Here is a 19829-nt window from a genome sequence, read left to right as displayed (position 1 = left end):
CCTCGGTGCAGCCAGGGCCCAGCAATGCTCAGCGACTGCTCTGCTCCTCCCTTGGTTGACACCGACCCCTCCGACGGCTGCCTTGCTCTTAACAGCAGCACCCGCCCCTCCACCCGGAGCAAGCCCTTTACAGGGAGGGGCCGCTGCCATCAGCCTCACTGCCCACACCTGGGGCCCCTCCAGCCCCAGCCCACAGCTGGAGGCCATCACCCACCCCCACAGAGCATCATCACCCCTCCCAGCCCCTCACCTGGGGCAAAGGAAGCACAAAAGGCAGCCGGCAGCCAGCAAGTGTTTATTCAGTCACACACAGAACAAGTCCCAGAAGGGAGTGAGTCTGCTCCGGGGCTCAGGGCCCCTAATGCTGCCCCTGCCCCTGGCACACCTTGGCGCTTGTTCCCGGAGCCACGCTCCTCAGTCCAGCCGGGAACAGTCAGTCGGTTCCTGGAGCAACAAGCTGCAGGGCAGAGCTGGAAACTGCCAAACATGAGGAGCAAGATGCAGGACACAAGAAGACAGAAGAAAGGTGGCAGCTAGCTGACTAGTACAGGGGTAGAGAGAAAACAAGAGATGAGCAATGGGGCGGTGAGAGGATGGGGACAGGGAACCCAACGTGGATATGCAGAAAAAAAAGCAGCAGGGAGAGAAGAAAACAGGCAGCAGAAAGAAGGAGGAGGAGCAGGACAGAAACCAACAAAGAAGGACGAGGAGCAGCATAGAGATGCAGAAAAAAAAAAAGCTGGGATGGGTGGCACAACAGACATGGAGGGGAAAAAAAAAAAGGGGGGGAGCAGGGAGCTAGACCAAGCAAGATGGAAGAAAGACCAAAAAGCTCCAGAGAACAGGGCACAGAGGGAGGAAAAAGCAACAGCGATGGGGAGTCAGGACAGCAAACCATGGGAAGGAACACAAAACAAATCACATCGCTACATGTGACAGGGCAGAGAAGGAAGAATTAGGAAACAGGGACAGAGACACAGAAAAAAAGAGACCTGGAGCCAAAAACTAATCCTGATGCATACAGAAAGAAGGGGGGTGGGGGTGGGGGGGTGTATTCTAAAACAGGGGAAACAGAGACAGAGAGATGGAGAAAAGACAAAAGCAACAGACTACAAGGCATCGAGAGACGAATTACTGAATAGTAACACGAGCGCCAGCCAGAAACAGGCCACAAAGCAGCAAAGATCACAGGGGGTACGGGGCACAGAGGAAGGAATTCTCAGACCCGGCACAAGGAGCCAGACAGAGAGAGAGCGAGGCAAAAATTAAATGGTGAAAAGAGACAGACCGCAGGGCAGAGGGAGGAATTGATAAACAGGGACAGGGCACCCGACAGAGCATGATGGAGAACAGGGAAAAAAAAAAATAGCAGCAAGCTACAGGGAAGAGGGAGGAATTAAAGAACAGTGACTGGAAGACAGACAGCGACACATGGAGAGAGAGAAGACAAAAGAGCGATGGGCAACAAGATGGATAGGGAGGAAATGAAAAACAGCAGAAGGGAGTCAGCCAGAGAGAAAGACACCGAGGAAAAAGGCCAGACAGTCTATGAGGGACGGAGGTAGGAATGAAAAACGGGGGACAGGGAGCAGGAAAGAGAGAGATGGAGATCGCAGGGAATAGCAGCGGGTGCAGGAAGAAGAAAGGGGCATCAATAGGAACAGGGAGCTGGACAGAGAGGGATGGAGAAAGGCAACAAGAGCGGCAGGGTACAGGGCAGAGAAAGGGAAGACCTACAAGATGGGGACAGGGAGATGCTCCAAGCAAGACGGAAGATACAGGTGAGCAAAAAAAGTTGAGCAGCACCAGAAAGAGAGGAGTCTAGGAGAAAGACAGGGAGGGACCAGGCCACACAAGAGGGATGAGAGGGGCCCAAGAGCTCGGGACTTACTGCAGTTCTCCGCGCTGCCAGGAGAATTTGACAGGTCAGACTCCTCCTTCTGTTTGCCTTCTCCCTTCCTCTTCTACAGCTCCAGGTGCCTGGCTGTCCTCCACTTATGAGAATATGTAGGTGTCTCACAGCTCTTACGAGATGAGGCCTGCTAGACACAGAACCTCATTCAATCACACACTACGTGCAGGAGTAGGACAGAGGAAAGAGAGAGAAACCGAGAAGTGAGGAGCAGAACGGAAGGATCGAGAGAGAAATGGACTGAGGAGTGATGCAAAAGGTACAGAACAAGCAGTCAGAAGTGCAGACAGAAAAAGAAAAGGGAGCAGCAAGACAAGAGAGAGAAAGTGAGAGAGAAAGGGGGAGCAAGGCAGAAGAAAAGAAAGAAAAGATATAGAGAAGAAGAAAAAAAAAATCACAGCATGGGAAAGAGAAGGGCGGGAAGGGACTGGGACATACAAGGGGGGCGACAGGGCCCCGAGGGCCCGGGACTCACCGCGGCTCTCGCTCCCGGCACTGCCGGGAGAACTGGACAGGTCAGATGCTTCTTTCTCCTTCCTTCCTCCTGCCCCTCCTCTTCTTCTGAAACTCCACTCGCCCGGCTGACCTCCCCCTAAAAGAATACGCGGGTGTCTCTCGGCTCTTACAAGACGTGGCTTCCGACACACGCAGCCTCGCTCGCTCGCTCGCTCCGCGGCCGTTCCGCGCCTGGGTCCGGCCCGCTGCGGACTGTGCAGAGGGCTCCTCGCTCACCCGGAGAGGCAGGCGCTCTCCTCCTGCAGGGCGAGGCGGCTGCTGCCCACATGCCCTTGACGTTCTCCTTCCTTCCCTTTCTCCGGCCCCTCCAGCTCCAGCCGCGGCGGCTCCCGCCCCGCTGCCCACGGCCGGGAAGGCTCGGCTCCGCCCGTCCCTTCTGGCCCCCGAGCCGTGAGAAGCGCCAGGCCGGGCAGAGACACCCCACGCCAGCCCGAGCTGGGCGCAGCCGGCGGCATCCCCGGGGCAGGAACGGACACGCGCGGCCCCAGCGCGGCCTCGGGAGGGGGCACGGAGGCGGCAGGGACCCTTATTGCCGCGGACCGGACCGGCCGCAGCCCCAACACTCACCTCCGCCGCGCACGCGCACTCCCGGGAGACGCCGCCGCCGCGCATGCGCACCCCCGGGCCGGGGGCACACCGCGTCTCGGGGAGCCGCGGGCAGCCCGCGGGAAACCGCCACAAAACCGCGTCTCGGGCCGCGCCGCGGGGCCGCGCCGGTACCGAGGGCTGTGCCGTGCCGCGCGCGCCCGCCAGCGCCGCAGCTGCGGGGAACCGAGAGCGCAGAAACTGCAGCTCCCGGCGTGCCCCGGGGAGCCAACATGGCCGACCGGAAGCCCCCTGCACCTGACTACGGCTCCCGCCGCGCCGCCCGCGCACCCGGAAGCCCGGCCGAGCGCAGCCCCGCGCGGCTCCGGGCAGCGCCGCCGCCGCCCGGCCCCGACGCGGAGCGGCCTCCGCCCCCGGTCCCGCCGCACCTTTCCCCGCAGCCGCCCGGCCCCGCTCCTGCCTCGGCTCGCACCGGCTCCTCCTCCAGCACCGGCCCCGGACAGGGAGGGGTCGCTGCCTGCAGCCTCCCTGCCCGCCCCTGCGGCTCCTCCGGCCCGGCCCACGCTCCCCCCCCCCCGGTAACTATAGCGACCAGCACCGTTAATAAACGCCGGAGATGCCCGTCGCTCCTCCGAGCTCGCGCTCTATGGGCCGCCGGTCCTCCGGTCGCGGGGCCGCCGCCGCGCACGCGCACTCCGGGGGCCGCCCGGCGCAGCCGCACGCCGCAGGTCGCCTCTCCCCGCCGGGGGAACCTTCCCCGGGCAGCGGGAGCAGCCGCTGGGCGAGACCGCTCCGGTGCGCGGGCCGACGGGACCAACGCTGCCAAATCTTATAACCCCCCGGAGAGGGAGGAGCTCCGGCACGGCCGCAGCGCAGGGCAGCGCAGTCTCGCCTTGTGACCCAGAACTCAGCGGGGTGACCGAAGTGTCGGTCAGAGCAGCCTCAGGGCTCTTCGGACGGGTGGAAGGGGGAGGAAAGCCTGTGACAACGCGACACGGGAGCGCAGAGTTGTTTTAAGGACGAAACAGCGTAACTTCGGTCCCTGGGAGACCAGTACAGTAACTATTAAAAGCACACGTATTGTTAGATATTTTTCCTAAACTCACATTTATCCAATTTAGTTTTTCAAATCCTGGTGATAGCAGAAATAGTTTTTTAAAAAAACCCAGATAAATCCAGGAACATTTCTGCCCGCGTTCAGCCGCTCTTCTGGAGCGTACGCTAGGAGCTGGAGAACCCGAGCAAGCTGTCTGATTATATTTACGGCAGCTCTGGCCCCGACAGCTCCCCCGTCCGTCCCCTTGCCAGGAACTAGCGCCGCGGCGGCTACAGCTCAGCCCAAAGCCAAACCGACACCGACCTCGGCTCTGGAAAGCGCCACCTCATCTCCCCCCGTTTTGCTGATTAGGGATATCAATTCAACTCAGACACCGGAGTGAAAGGAGCAGGCGTATTTTATTAGAAATAACTAAATAACAGAAGAATATGGAAAACACGCAGTCAGGAAAGACGGAATAGTGCACTCACACAGACAGGAAAATACAGGGTAACGCATCAAATCCTGACTGCCTGAGAGAGAGGGAACAGCGATTAAAAAAGATCCCTCAGCACCTGCACCCGTTGCCATCACCCAGACCCGCAGGCAGCCCCGGTTACAGCGAGGGTTTGCAGAGCCTTTCCCGGCAAGTGGGAAACCCTACGCGGTGCGTCCACCCGTAGGTGAGGCCTCCAAAGTCGCTGTGAGCGGGTCCACCCTTCTATACCCCAAAATCGGCAAGCCAGAAGAGCTGGCACCTTGGTTTGGAGCGGAAATATCTGGTTTCAATCTCACATTAGATTCCCCCGGAGCCTGGCCAGGGCTCAGGGGAGAAGCTAAGGGAGCTCCTCTGCTTACCCAGGCAGACTAGGTGCAAGGGCTCACGTCAGGCCACAGGGCCAGACTACGGTCTCCACGACCCGGTTATTTTATCCCCACACAAAGAAAGATAAATGTACATTCAAGAGAGCCACGTCTTCCACACCTGTTTCACTAACGATGACATACTGAGTGAGCAGCTTCGGCTCAGGGCCTGTTGTTCAGGCTTCGATACTTCCACTTTTTACATCGGAATAGGTGGTTGGTTATCACTTAGTAAAATACCTGTTAGCACAATGGTTAACAGTTACAAAATACACAGGACTCGTCTACAAGTCAACTCTGGCTTGGCCCTATTGTCCAAGCCTTAGCGCTTCACCCCGAGAGTCCCCTTGCAAGCAGCCAGGACCAACACACGCCGCAAACATTCCAGCGGCTGCCAAAGGTTAAAATCCCACGCGCAGCGCCACGTGGCAGGCAGCGGTTAAAGCCGAGTTGGGCAGAAAAGGAGCTAAATGGGGAACACGCAGTTGGAGAAAGCATCTGATTGAGTACTTGCTCACGAGGCAAAGAAAACATCCCCAAAGGGGCAGGGACGCTGGAGGCGACCACAGCCCAGGTGACAGGGAGATCCCCTGCCCAGGAGGGCTTTCTCTCGCCTCTTTGCCGGACCGCTGCCGCTACTCCTCCCGCTCGCTCTTGCCTCGCAGGTCCTTCTGCACGCGGTGGATGTCTCTCCCTTCTTCTCCACGACCAACTGCTGCAAGAGCAGGAGAATGCCATCAGGTCTGAGAGCGACGACGGTCCTGGGTGAGAGCTGGCCACAGCACCACCTGAACACCGGCCGCCCTCACACAGCCCTATACCCCCGCCCCCCCGAAAAAACCTCACAGATCGGCTTTTCTTACCCAATCGGTGCTCCGGTGCTGCCACACGTGGAGTCGCGGCGGGCGCTGGAGCTGGGCTCGGAGTCGGGCACTCTGGGCAAACGGAGCTGGGCATGCAGAGCGGCGGCCACCGAGGCTGCGCCCCTGCTTACAGGGGGCTCGAGCCGCTGCCGGGACTGCAAAGTGCCCGGGACTGCAGGGCACGGGCCAGGCCCCGACTTACAGGGCAGCCCCGGTCCCAAAGGCCCACGAGGCCCCTCCTCTCCGCTACAGGGGCGCCCTGACCCGCACCCCGCTAACAGGGCCGCCACCCCACACAAGGCGCCAGCCAAGCACTATCGAGAGTGCTGGGCGCTGTCTGCCCTGAAGGCAGGTGAATCGGCAGCAGCGGCCCTTTCCCAAGAGGTTCTGGGGGCTGGGGAAGCAGAACTTCCCGAGGGGGGTTCCTCATCGCTTGGGAGAAGCTGCCGCGTCACTGTGGAGCAGCTGGTTGCAAGGGGCTGGCGGCTGAGGCCCACCCGTGCTGCCTGTCCCCCTAAATCTCCCCCTGCCCTGCCGTACCCCTGTCCCCTCTCCCTCTATGCTTTAAGCCCCCAGGCCGCCGGGCACCACCAGGTGAGAAAATGGGGTCTGAGGCGGCTCAGGCCGGGGCAGGGGGCAGGAGGGAGGGCCAGGGGCCAGAGCACGCTGAGGGAAGGTCCCTCAGGCGGCCGGCTTCCCCGTCGTCCAGGCAGAGGAGCTGGCGCCCGACCGCGCCGTCCTTCCAGGCACCAGCTCCCGGAGAAGGAAGAGGCATCCGTGGCCTGCGGAAGAAACTACGAGGCGAGGGCAAGCGAGAGGAGGAGCGGCACGCTGAAACCGGGGAAAGAGAAAGGGGCTGCGGGCAAAGGGCCCTCCCTGTCACCACGGCTGCTGTGGGACAAGAGCATCCTGGGCGCTTTTGGGAGGGTCTCGAGGACTCTGGGGCAGGTACTTGGCTCAGGGCCGTTCCCTGCGTTTCTAGAGGCTACCGCGGTTCTCGGTGAAGGGGACACAACTGCCGAGCCTTTGCCCTCGAAGGCCGGGGGCCGCAGACGCCCGCTCGCTACCCGCTCCTCCTGCCGAGGGCGGGGGACGGGCACAACCCTGCTTACAGGGCCGTCGGGTCAGAGGGCTCCACGGCTCGTGGCACTCGCCCCGAGTACGGGGCCGGCACGCTGGCAGGTCGCCAGCAGGACAGGCAGCCACCCAGGCCCAGAGAGCGGGCGGGTCACGCGTCGGCCGTGCTACGACCGCGCGGCTTGGCTCCGTCCTTGGAAAGGAGGGGCCAGCCGGGACTCGCCCTCCGCTCGCAGGCTCAGCGGGGACCGACCCCCTGTTGCTGCACGGAGCCCCTCTTTCCCTCCCGGGAAGTTTAAGCTAAGTACGCTGCAGCGATTTCAACAGGGGCCTAAACAAGAAGCTCCTTCACTCGCTCACTCGCACCGACGCGGACACAGGCAGGCACACGGACACGGACAGGGGGAAAGAAAACTTCCCAGGAGAGAGAGCGAGCTCTGTGCAGCCAATGTCTGGGGAGCCGTCCCCTCCCGCGAGCAAGAGAGCAGAGCCTCGGACCTGTCCCCCCGGACGCACGGAGCCCAGAGGGACTCAACGTGCCACGGGCCTTCGCGGGGGACCAAGGGACAAGTGCCGCGACGCGCCCCGACTCCAGGGGGTCACGCTGGCCAGGCCGCCAGCAGGCAGAAGGCCGCCAGGGCCGGGGAAACAGCCCTCCCCTGCCTACAGGGCGGGCTTGGGGGCCAGAGAGCCCCATTTGCCCCTCGGTGCGGGGACGGTGCCGCTCTCTCCTTACAGGGTCGCCCCTCTCTCCGGGCAGCCAAACCGTCGGGGCAAGGGGGCAAAAGGCCAGAGACCCGAGCCCTGCTTACAGGGAGGTCACCCGGCGCAGCGCCGGCCAGGACACCAAAGGTGCCGGCAACGGTGCCGTGGGGAGGCCCCTTTGCCCTGAGCTCCCCCCTCTCCCCCCAGCCCTCTCTTCAGCCCGCCGCTCCTCCTCTCCCTCGCTCTGGCCTCGCAGCTCCTTCACGATGCCTTGTCTTGCTTCTCGAGGAGCTGGTGCTCGGAAGGAAGGCGCAGCCAGGCGCCAGCTCCCCCACCCGGAGGACAGAGCAGAGGCCCCGGCCCCGCTGCCAGGCCCCCCCCCGCGCCCAAGTTACAGGCCGGCCGGCCTGGCTGCGGCTCACCACCACGGCGCGCTTTAGGAGCTCCGCTTCCCGCCCCGGCCGCAGAGACGGCGCCGCTCACCCCCCTTAGAGGGTTGCCACCTGCCCGGCAGCCTGACCACGGGGTGACGTGGCAAAAGGCCGGCAAAAACCCAAAGACCCGAGCCCTGCTTACAGGGGGGTCACCCGGCACAAAGCCGGCCAGGGCACCGAAGGTCCTGGCGACACGCTGGTGCGACCACAGCCCCGGTGACAGGGAGGTCCCTTTGCCCAGAGTGCCCTTCTCCTGCCTCCTCTTGCTGCCCAGACTTCCTCCGCTCTTGGCCTGCAGCGGTACAGGACGGAGACCTCCACGCTGCTCCGCTGCCTGCTGCAAGGGCAGGAGGATGCCGTCAGGTCCGAGAGCGATGCTGGTCCCCGGCGAGAGCTGGCCACAGCACCACCCGAACCCCGGCCGCCCTCCCACCACCCACCCCGCGAAAAAACCTCGCAGATCGGCTTTCCTCACCCAGTCGGTGCTCCAGTGCTTCGTGCAGGGACCGTGACAGGCTCTCATCTGCAATGGGCTCCTGGCAGCGTCCGGCGGCTCCTGGCAGCGTCCGTCAGGGCCTGGACCCTCCTCAGCCCCTGAGGTGATGGCGGTCCCTCCTCATGCAGCTCCAGTCCCCCCCCATGCGCCCTGACGCAGGTCTGCTGCCCCTCCTAGGCGACGGCACTGGCCCCCCACCCTGCAGCAGCTTTGATCCCCTGCCAAGGTGGCTCCAATCCCTCGGCCCCGAGTCGATCCATTTCTTGCTGAGGCAGCGCCGACTTGCGCTCCCCTTTCCCTCAGGCGGCCGCTCCGCCCCTCACAGCGGCGCTTTGCCCAGAGCGCGCTTCTCTTTCTTCCGCTTGCTGCCCAGACTTCCTTCGCTGCTCCTCCTGCTAACCCTTGCCTTGCACGGCCTTCCGCATGCGGTGGATGTCTCTCCCTTCTCCACCACCAAGTGCTGCAAGAGCAGGAGGGTGCCGTCAGGCCTGAGAGGGACGACGGTCCCCGGCGAGAGCCTGACACGGCACCACCCGAACCCCGGCCGCCCTCCCACACCACTATTCCTCTATACCCCCCCCCAAAAAAAAAAACCTCACAGATCGGCTTTTCTTACCCAATCGGTGCTCCGGTGCTGCCACACGTGGAGTCGCGGCCGGCGCTGGAGCTGGGCTCGGAGTCGGGCACTCTGGGCAAATGGAGCTGGGCATGCAAAACGGTGGCCACCGAGGCTGCGCCCCTGCTTACAGGGGGCTCGAGCCGCTGCCGGGACTGCAAAGTGCCCGGGACTGCAGGGCACGGGCCAGGCCCCAACTTACAGGGCAGCCCCGGTCCCAAAGGCCCACGAGGCCCCTCCTCTCCGCTACAGGGGCGCCCTGACCCGCACCCCGCTAACAGGGCCGCCACCCCACACAAGGCGCCAGCCAAGCACTATCGAGAGTGCTGGGCGCTGTCTGCCCTGAAGGCAGGTGAATCGGCAGCAGCGGCCATTTCCCAAGAGGTTCTGGGGGCTGGGGAAGCAGAACTTCCCGAGGGGGGTTCCTCATCGCTTGGGAGAAGCTGCCGCGTCACTGCGGAGCAGCTGGTTGCAAGGGGCTGGCGGCTGAGGCCCACCCGTGCTGCCTGTCCCCCTAAATCTCCCCCTGCCCTGCCGTACCCCTGTCCCCTCTCCCTCTATGCTTTAAGCCCCCAGGCCGCCGGGCACCACCAGGTGAGAAAATGGGGTCTGAGGCGGCTCAGGCCGGGGCAGGGGGCAGGAGGGAGGATAGAGGGCCGGGGGCCAGAGCACGCTGAGGGAAGGTCCCTCAGGCGGCCGGCTTCCCCGTCGTCCAGGCAGAGGAGCTGGCGCCCGACCGCGCCGTCCTTCCAGGCACCAGCTCCCGGAGAAGGAAGAAGGAAGAGGCATCCGTGGCCTGCGGAAGAAACTACGAGGCGAGGGCAAGCGAGAGGAGGAGCGGCACGCTGAAACCGGGGAAAGAGAAAGGGGCTGCAGGCAAAGGGCCCTCCCTGTCCCACGGCTGCTGTGGGACAAGAGCGTCCTGGGCAACTCTGGGAGGGTCTCGAGGACTCTGGGGCAGGTACTTGGCTCAGGGCCGTTCCCTGCGTTTCTAGAGGCTACCGCGGTTCTCGGTGAAGGGGACACAACTGCCGAGCCTTTGCCCTTGAAGGCCGGGGGCCGCAGACGCCCGCTCGCTACCCGCTCCTCCTGCCGAGGGCGGGGGACGGGCACAACCCTGCTTACAGGGCCGTCGGGTCAGAGGGCTCCACGGCTCGTGGCACTCGCCCCGAGTACGGGGCTGGCACGCTGGCAGGTCGCCAGCAGGACAGGCAGCCACCCAGGCCCAGAGAGCGGGCGGGTCATGCGGCTTGGCTCTGTCCTTGGAAAGGAGGGGCCAGCCGGGACTCGCCCTCCGCTCGCGGGCTCAGCGGGGACCGACCCCCTGTTGCTGCACGGAGCCCCTCTTTCCCTCCCGGGAAGTTTAAGCTAAGTACGCTGCAGCGATTTCAACAGGGGCCTAAACAAGAAGCTCCTTCACTCGCTCACTCGTACCGACGCGGACACAGGCAGGCACACGGACACGGACAGGGGGAAAGAAAACTTCCCAGGAGAGAGAGCGAGCTCTGTGCAGCCAATGTCTGGGGAGCCGTCCCCTCCCGCGAGCAAGAGAGCAGAGCCTCGGACCTGCCCCCCCGGACGCACGGAGCCCAGAGGGACTCAACGTGCCACGGGCCTTCGCGGGGGACCAAGGGACAAGTGCCGCGACGCGCCCCGACTCCAGGGGGTCACGCTGGCCAGGCCGCCAGCAGGCAGAAAGCCGCCAGGGCCGGGGAAACAGCCCTCCCCTGCCTACAGGGCGGGCTTGGGGGCCAGAGAGCCCCATTTGCCCCTCGGTGCGGGGACGGTGCCGCTCTCTCCTTACAGGGTCGCCCCTCTCTCCGGGCAGCCAAACCGTCGGGGCAAGGGGGCAAAAGGCCAGAGACCCGAGCCCTGCTTACAGGGAGGTCACCCGGCGCAGCGCCGGCCAGGACACCAAAGGTGCCGGCAACGGTGCCGTGGGGAGGCCCCTTTGCCCTGAGCTCCCCCCTCTCCCCCCAGCCCTCTCTTCAGCCCGCCGCTCCTCCTCTCCCTCGCTCTGGCCTCGCAGCTCCTTCACGATGCCTTGTCTTGCTTCTCGAGGAGCTGGTGCTCGGAAGGAAGGCGCAGCCAGGCGCCAGCTCCCCCACCCGGAGGACAGAGCAGAGGCCCCGGCCCCGCTGCCAGGCCCCCCCCCGCGCCCAAGTTACAGGCCGGCCGGCCTGGCTGCGGCTCACCACCACGGCGTGCTTCAGGAGCTCCGCTTCCCGCCCCGGCCGCAGAGACGGCGCCGCTCACCCCCCTTAGAGGGTTGCCACCTGCCCGGCAGCCTGACCACGGGGTGACGTGGCAAAAGGCCGGCAAAAACCCAAAGACCCGAGCCCTGCTTACAGGGGGGTCACCCGGCACAAAGCCGGTCAGGGCACCAAACGTCTTGGCGACACGCTGGTGCGACCACAGCCCCGGTGACAGGGAGGTCCCTTTGCCCAGAGCGCCCTTCTCCTTCCTCCTCTTGCTGCCCAGACTTCCTCCGCGCCTCGTCCCGCTCCCTCTTGGCCTGCAGCGGTACAGGACGGAGACCTCCACGCCGCTCCGCAGCCTGCTGCAAGGGCAGGAGGATGCCGTCAGGTCCGAGAGCGATGCTGGTCCCCGGCGAGAGCTGGCCACAGCACCACCCGAACCCCGGCCGCCCTCCCACCACCACCACCATCCCCCCTCCCCGCGAAAAAAACTCACAGATTGGCTTTCCTCACCCAGTCCATGCTCCAGCACTTCCTGCAGGGATGTCTACGACGGGCGCTTTTCTCCTCCGGGCTCCTGGCCGCGTTCAGCGAGGCTTGGACCCTCCACCGCCCCTGAGGCGATGGCCGTCCCTCCTCAGGCAGCTCCAGTCCCCTCTCACCGGTCCTGAGGAAGCTCCGCTCCCCCACCCCCCGCCGTTGACGACACTCCCCCCGCCAGGTGATGACACCACCCCACTTCCCCCCACCAGGCGACGACACTGCTCCCCCCCCCTCCCCCGCCGAGGCGACGACACTGCTCCCCCCCCCTCCCCCGCCGAGGCGACGACACTGCTCCACCCCCCCCCCCGCCGAGGCGACGACACTGCTCCACCCCCCCCCCCGCCGAGGCGACGACACTGCTCCACCCCCCCCCCCGCCGAGGCGACGACACTGCTCCACCCCCCCCCCCGCCGAGGCGACGACACTGCTCCCCCCCCCTCCCCCGCCGAGGCGACGACACTGCTCCCCCCCCCTCCCCCGCCGAGGCGACGACACTGCTCCCCCCCCCCGCCGAGGCGACGACACCGACCCCCTCTCCAAGGCGCCTCCCGTCCCGTCCCCCCCCCCCTGTTCCCAAGTCGATCCGGTACTTCCCCAGGCAGGTTCGACTCCTGCTCGCCCCTTCCCCGGGCAGGTCCCCCTCAGGCGACCGCTCCGCCCCTCACAGCGGCGCTTTGTTCAGAGCGCCCTTCTCTTTCCTCTTGCTGCCCAGACTTCTTCCGCTGCTCCTCCCGCTCGCTCTTGCCTCGCAGGTCCTTCCACACGCAGTGGACATCTCTCCCTTCTCCGCCACCAGCTGCTGCAAGGGCAGTAGTGTGCCGTCAGGTCTGAGAAGGACGCCTGTCCCCGACGAGAAGTGCCCACAGCACCACCCGAACCCCGGCCGCCCTCCAACCCCCCCTTCCCCCCCGAAAAAAACCTCACAGATCGGCTTTTCTCACCAGAGCCGGTGCTCCAGCACTTCCTGCAGGGACGACTGCGCCGGGCACTCGTCTGCTCCAGGCACCTTGCCGCGCCTGGCGGGTCCAGGACTCTCCTGAGCCCCTCAGACAATGGCGCTCGCCCCCCCACAGGCGACTCGGGTCCACCCCCGCCCGCCCCGAGCCGAGCCGAGCCGATGAGGTCCCCGCCGAGGCGGCGCCGATCGCCGAGCAGCCTTTTCCGGGGGCGCCGCTCCCGCTCCTCTCAGGCGGCCGCGCGGCGCCTCACTGCTGCGCGCGCCGTTCCCGCCCTTCGCCTCAGGCGAAAGCTCCGCCCCTCACGTCGGCGCGCGGCGTTCCCGCCCGCCGAAAGCGTCGGGGGCGTGCCGAAAGCGTCGGGGGCGTGCCGAAAGCGTCGGGGGCGTGCCGAAAGCGTCGGGGGCGTGCCGAAAGCGTCGGGGGCGTGCCGAAAGCGTCGGGGGCGTGCCGAAAGCGTCGGGGGCGTGCCGAAAGCGTCGGGGGCGTGCCGAAAGCGTCGGGGGCGTGCCGAAAGCGTCGGGGGCGTGCCGAAAGCGTCGGGGGCGTGCCGAAAGCGTCGGGGGCGTGCCGAAAGCGTCGGGGGCGTGCCGAAAGCGTCGGGGGCGTGCCGAAAGCGTCGGGGGCGTGCCGAAAGCGTCGGGGGCGTGCCGAAAGCGTCGGGGGCGTGCCGAAAGCGTCGGGGGCGTGCCGAAAGCGTCGGGGGCGTGCCGAAAGCGTCGGGGGCGTGCCGAAAGCGTCGGGGGCGTGCCGAAAGCGTCGGGGGCGTGCCGAAAGCGTCGGGGGCGTGCCGAAAGCGTCGGGGGCGTGCCGAAAGCGTCGGGGGCGTGCCGAAAGCGTCGGGGGCGTGCCGAAAGCGTCGGGGGCGTGCCGAAAGCGTCGGGGGCGTGCCGAAAGCGTCGGGGGCGTGCCGAAAGCGTCGGGGGCGTGCCGAAAGCGTCGGGGGCGTGCCGAAAGCGTCGGGGGCGTGCCGAAAGCGTCGGGGGCGTGCCGAAAGCGTCGGGGGCGTGCCGAAAGCGTCGGGGGCGTGCCGAAAGCGTCGGGGGCGTGCCGAAAGCGTCGGGGGCGTGCCGAAAGCGTCGGGGGCGTGCCGAAAGCGTCGGGGGCGTGCCGAAAGCGCCGGGGGCGTGCCGAAAGCGCCGGGGGCGTGCCGAAAGCGCCGGGGGCGTGCCGAAAGCGCCGGGGGCGTGCCGAAAGCGCCGGGGGCGTGCCGAAAGCGCCGGGGGCGTGCCGAAAGCGCCGGGGGCGTGCCGAAAGCGCCGGGGGCGTGCCGAAAGCGCCGGGGGCGTGCCGAAAGCGCCGGGGGCGTGCCGAAAGCGCCGGGGGCGTGCCGAAAGCGCCGGGGGCGTGCCGAAAGCGCCGGGGGCGTGCCGAAAGCGCCGGGGGCGTGCCGAAAGCGCCGGGGGCGTGCCGAAAGCGCCGGGGGCGTGCCGAAAGCGCCGGGGGCGTGCCGAAAGCGCCGGGGGCGTGCCGAAAGCGCCGGGGGCGTGCCGAAAGCGCCGGGGGCGTGCCGAAAGCGCCGGGGGCGTGCCGAAAGCGCCGGGGGCGTGCCGAAAGCGCCGGGGGCGTGCCGAAAGCGCCGGGGGCGTGCCGAAAGCGCCGGGGGCGTGCCGAAAGCGCCGGGGGCGTGCCGAAAGCGCCGGGGGCGTGCCGAAAGCGCCGGGGGCGTGCCGAAAGCGCCGGGGGCGTGCCGAAAGCGCCGGGGGCGTGCCGAAAGCGCCGGGGGCGTGCCGAAAGCGCCGGGGGCGTGCCGAAAGCGCCGGGGGCGTGCCGAAAGCGCCGGGGGCGTGCCGAAAGCGCCGGGGGCGTGCCGAAAGCCGAGATACAGGAGCAGGGGCGGCCTGAGCTCGGGCACAGCGTAGAGGCGGGATTACCAGGAGGGAGGGAAATGGGCAGGCAGGCACATGGAGCGGCAGACAGGCTCGCCGAGGATAACAATGCCTGGGAACTGGCCAGAGAAAGCTGTGGGCAAAAAGAGACCCCAAAGCCGATCTGAAACAAGAACTGAACAAGGAAAATAACAGCGCTAGGTTACAGGAGAGAAAGGGAGGATGAAACAAAGGAAGGAGAGAGAGCAGGACCAAGCATCTGGAAGAAAGAAAAAGGGAGAGCTAGAAGAAGACACAAGAGGGAGTGGGAGCAGGAACGAACGAGAGCAGAAGTACAGGGAAGAAAAAACCAACAAAAATCATAGCAGCATGGGATAGAGAGGGGGCCAGGGGACAGCCCAAAACGTCCAAGAGGGGCAACAGGGCCCGAGGGTCCGCGACTCACCGCAGCTGTCGCTCTCAGCGCTGCCAGGAAAAATTTGCCAATTCAGACCCTTCTTTCTCCTTCTCTCCTCCCTTCCTTTTCTGGAGGTGCAGTCGCTCAGCTGCCCTCCACCTCAAAGAACACGCGGGTGTCTCTCGGCTCTTACAAAACGCAGCTTCCTGCACGTGTGGCCTCGCTCGCACGCTGCGCGGCCGTACCGCGCTCTGGGTGACGCGCACGGACCCTGATCGCACGCTGGCGGTCCGGCCCGCTGTGGACTGTACAGAGGGCTCCTGCCTCGCCCAGAGAGGCAGGCTCTCTCTTCCTGCAGTGGAAGGCAGCTGCTGCCCACATGCCCTTGATTTTCTTCTTTCCCTTTCTCAGGCCTCTGCAGCTTCAGCTGTGGCAGCTCCTGTCCACAGCCAGAAAACGTCCCAGGGGCCTGTCCCTTCTCACCTCTCTGCTGCGAGGAGCACAAGGGCAGGCAGAGAACCCCACACAGTTCTGAAGTGGGTCCAGTCGACAGCATCCCCAGGGAAGGAACAGGCAAGCGCGGCCCCGGTGAGGCCTCTGGGAGAAGGTGAAGCGACTGCCGTTATTCCCGTAGATCGCCCCTGGCCGGAGCCCCCCTTCCACAGGGGCTCCTGCGGAGGCGCCAAGGGCCGGCTTGCCGCCATCCCCGCGGGGCTCGGGGGTGACCTGGGGCTACGGGACGGGATTCAGGGTAGAGGTGCGAGACCTGGGGCCAGGACACGGTGCGGGCAAGGCCAGTGCCAGCTCAAGGGGAGCTCTGGCAAGCTGGGGAGGCACCCGGCACCAACCCCCGGGGGACACCCATCTTCTTCCCCTCTGCCTTTGTCCCAGCCCTCGGGTAACTCCCTGGGGCTCCCCCGGCCCGGTTCACCTCCAGGAGAGCCGAGGCCTGACACAGCAGGCGGTGTGAAGCTTCCTGCCCCACCGCTGCCGTGTGGCCAGCGGGCAGGAGGGGCCCCCACACCTGCCAAAGGGGCGGGCCGGCCTCACCGGCGGCCTCGGCCCTCGCCCACCACCAGGAATCACGCCCAGCAAGCCTCACGCTGCGGCAGCAGGAAGGCGGCTCTGGCGGTGCCGCACACCTGTGCGGGGCCGGCGCTGCAGTCCTGCCCTTCGCGCACCGAGCGCCCGCCGGCAGCGTGACGTGGGGCGGCGGCGGCATTTCCTTACCAGGAGGGGGCACCGAGCGTGGCCGCACCCCCCCACGGGCATCGGAGCATCGCACTGACGTTGCTGGCGGGCGGCAGCGTGGGGCACGGGGCCACCTCTGTGTCGCCCACCGACAGCACCGTGTGGCGTTTGCCAGGCAGCGGCGGTGAGCGCGGGCGAGCGCCACCCCCCGCGCGAGCGGCGGCCGAGCGGCACGTCACTGCGCACACGCTCTCGAGGAACGGGCACGACGCTTGGTGGGGAGCAGCTGGAAGCCCCCGGGAACCCACGTGAAAGCGGCAACAAAACTATCCCTCGTGCTGCGCCACAGGGGCCGCGGCGGTAGCGAGGACTGCGCCGCGCTACGGGCGCCCACGAGCGGTGCGGCTGCCTGGCAGCCGAGTCTGCAGAACCTACAGCTCCTGGCACGCGCTGGCCAACGCGGCACGGCCGCCTGCACGCCAAGCGCTGTAAGACCCCGCATCCCAGCGTGACCCAGGGAACCAACGCGGCTGGCCAGAAACCCCACACGCCAGGACCACAGCTCCCGCTGGGTTGCGAGAGGCAGTTTTCTCTGCTTTCTGACCCTGCAGCAACACCGTTGCTCACCCCTCCGAACCCCCACCAGTGCACCCAGAAGCCTCACCACCGGCTCGGGGCAGCCCCTGCCACCACCTCCAACGCTGCCACCCTGCAGGCACCGCCATCCTCCCCAGGAGCTGCCAGCTGATGGCACGGCTCCACTCACCTTCTCCCTCGGTGCAGCCAGGGCCCAGCAATGCTCAGCGACTGCTCTGCTCCTCCCTTGGTTGACACCGACCCCTCCGACGGCTGCCTTGCTCTTAACAGCAGCACCCGCCCCTCCACCCGGAGCAAGCCCTTTACAGGGAGGGGCCGCTGCCATCAGCCTCACTGCCCACACCTGGGGCCCCTCCAGCCCCAGCCCACAGCTGGAGGCCATCACCCACCCCCACAGAGCATCATCACCCCTCCCAGCCCCTCACCTGGGGCAAAGGAAGCACAAAAGGCAGCCGGCAGCCAGCAAGTGTTTATTCAGTCACACACAGAACAAGTCCCAGAAGGGAGTGAGTCTGCTCCGGGGCTCAGGGCCCCTAATGCTGCCCCTGCCCCTGGCACACCTTGGCGCTTGTTCCCGGAGCCACGCTCCTCAGTCCAGCCGGGAACAGTCAGTCGGTTCCTGGAGCAACAAGCTGCAGGGCAGAGCTGGAAACTGCCAAACATGAGGAGCAAGATGCAGGACACAAGAAGACAGAAGAAAGGTGGCAGCTAGCTGACTAGTACAGGGGTAGAGAGAAAACAAGAGATGAGCAATGGGGCGGTGAGAGGATGGGGACAGGGAACCCAACGTGGATATGCAGAAAAAAAAGCAGCAGGGAGAGAAGAAAACAGGCAGCAGAAAGAAGGAGGAGGAGCAGGACAGAAACCAACAAAGAAGGACGAGGAGCAGCATAGAGATGCAGAAAAAAAAAAAGCTGGGATGGGTGGCACAACAGACATGGAGGGGAAAAAAAAAAAGGGGGGGAGCAGGGAGCTAGACCAAGCAAGATGGAAGAAAGACCAAAAAGCTCCAGAGAACAGGGCACAGAGGGAGGAAAAAGCAACAGCGATGGGGAGTCAGGACAGCAAACCATGGGAAGGAACACAAAACAAATCACATCGCTACATGTGACAGGGCAGAGAAGGAAGAATTAGGAAACAGGGACAGAGACACAGAAAAAAAGAGACCTGGAGCCAAAAACTAATCCTGATGCATACAGAAAGAAGGGGGGTGGGGGTGGGGGGGTGTATTCTAAAACAGGGGAAACAGAGACAGAGAGATGGAGAAAAGACAAAAGCAACAGACTACAAGGCATCGAGAGAGGAATTACTGAATAGTAACACGAGCGCCAGCCAGAAACAGGCCACAAAGCAGCAAAGATCACAGGGGGTACGGGGCACAGAGGAAGGAATTCACAGACCCGGCACAAGGAGCCAGACAGAGAGAGAGCGAGGCAAAAATTAAATGGTGAAAAGAGACAGACCGCAGGGCAGAGGGAGGAATTGATAAACAGGGACAGGGCACCCGACAGAGCATGATGGAGAACAGGGAAAAAAAAAAATAGCAGCAAGCTACAGGGAAGAGGGAGGAATTAAAGAACAGTGACTGGAAGACAGACAGCGACACATGGAGAGAGAGAAGACAAAAGAGCGATGGGCAACAAGATGGATAGGGAGGAAATGAAAAACAGCAGAAGGGAGTCAGCCAGAGAGAAAGACACCGAGGAAAAAGGCCAGACAGTCTATGAGGGACGGAGGTAGGAATGAAAAACGGGGGACAGGGAGCAGGAAAGAGAGAGATGGAGATCGCAGGGAATAGCAGCGGGTGCAGGAAGAAGAAAGGGGCATCAATAGGAACAGGGAGCTGGACAGAGAGGGATGGAGAAAGGCAACAAGAGCGGCAGGGTACAGGGCAGAGAAAGGGAAGACCTACAAGATGGGGACAGGGAGATGCTCCAAGCAAGACGGAAGATACAGGTGAGCAAAAAAAGTTGAGCAGCACCAGAAAGAGAGGAGTCTAGGAGAAAGACAGGGAGGGACCAGGCCACACAAGAGGGATGAGAGGGGCCCAAGAGCTCGGGACTTACTGCAGTTCTCCGCGCTGCCAGGAGAATTTGACAGGTCAGACTCCTCCTTCTGTTTGCCTTCTCCCTTCCTCTTCTACAGCTCCAGGTGCCTGGCTGTCCTCCACTTATGAGAATATGTAGGTGTCTCACAGCTCTTACGAGATGAGGCCTGCTAGACACAGAACCTCATTCAATCACACACTACGTGCAGGAGTAGGACAGAGGAAAGAGAGAGAAACCGAGAAGTGAGGAGCAGAACGGAAGGATCGAGAGAGAAATGGACTGAGGAGTGATGCAAAAGGTACAGAACAAGCAGTCAGAAGTGCAGACAGAAAAAGAAAAGGGAGCAGCAAGACAAGAGAGAGAAAGTGAGAGAGAAAGGGGGAGCAAGGCAGAAGAAAAGAAAGAAAAGATATAGAGAAGAAGAAAAAAAAAATCACAGCATGGGAAAGAGAAGGGCGGGAAGGGACTGGGACATACAAGGGGGGCGACAGGGCCCCGAGGGCCCGGGACTCACCGCGGCTCTCGCTCCCGGCACTGCCGGGAGAACTGGACAGGTCAGATGCTTCTTTCTCCTTCCTTCCTCCTGCCCCTCCTCTTCTTCTGAAACTCCACTCGCCCGGCTGACCTCCCCCTAAAAGAATACGCGGGTGTCTCTCGGCTCTTACAAGACGTGGCTTCCGACACACGCAGCCTCGCTCGCTCGCTCCGCGGCCGTTCCGCGCCTGGGTCCGGCCCGCTGCGGACTGTGCAGAGGGCTCCTCGCTCACCCGGAGAGGCAGGCGCTCTCCTCCTGCAGGGCGAGGCGGCTGCTGCCCACATGCCCTTGACGTTCTCCTTCCTTCCCTTTCTCCGGCCCCTCCAGCTCCAGCCGCGGCGGCTCCCGCCCCGCTGCCCGCGGCCGGGAAGGCTCGGCTCCGCCCGTCCCTTCTGGCCCCCGAGCCGTGAGAAGCGCCAGGCCGGGCAGAGACACCCCACGCCAGCCCGAGCTGGGCGCAGCCGGCGGCA

At 64.7% G+C, this 19829-nt stretch overlaps 2 long non-coding RNA genes across 4 annotated transcripts; both read right to left on the bottom strand.

Annotated features, from left to right (window-relative positions):
- Window positions 1-291: 291 nt before the first annotated feature.
- On the bottom strand, window positions 292-2524 carry LOC141960469 (uncharacterized). Of its 2 annotated transcripts, none has more exons than XR_012633642.1 (3): window positions 2388-2524; window positions 1892-2039; window positions 292-477 (listed from the first exon to the last, which is right to left on the bottom strand). It is a non-coding gene; the product is annotated as an uncharacterized LOC141960469 (long non-coding RNA). The 2 variants fall into 2 exon arrangements; XR_012633641.1 differs by having other exon boundaries at window positions 1892-2042; window positions 2388-2523.
- Window positions 2525-17242: 14718 nt separating this feature from the next.
- On the bottom strand, window positions 17243-19451 carry LOC141960468 (uncharacterized). 2 transcript variants are annotated; one of them, XR_012633639.1, is made up of 3 exons: window positions 19339-19451; window positions 18843-18993; window positions 17243-17428 (listed from the first exon to the last, which is right to left on the bottom strand). It is a non-coding gene; the product is annotated as an uncharacterized LOC141960468 (long non-coding RNA). The 2 variants fall into 2 exon arrangements; XR_012633640.1 differs by having other exon boundaries at window positions 18843-18990.
- Window positions 19452-19829: the final 378 nt, after the last annotated feature.

Source organism: Athene noctua, chromosome 5, assembly GCF_965140245.1.
Source record: "Athene noctua chromosome 5, bAthNoc1.hap1.1, whole genome shotgun sequence".
Taxonomy (NCBI): Eukaryota; Metazoa; Chordata; class Aves; order Strigiformes; family Strigidae; genus Athene; species Athene noctua.
The sequence above is the reverse complement of the archived record's forward strand: the minus strand, read 5'-3'. Positions and strand labels throughout refer to the sequence as shown.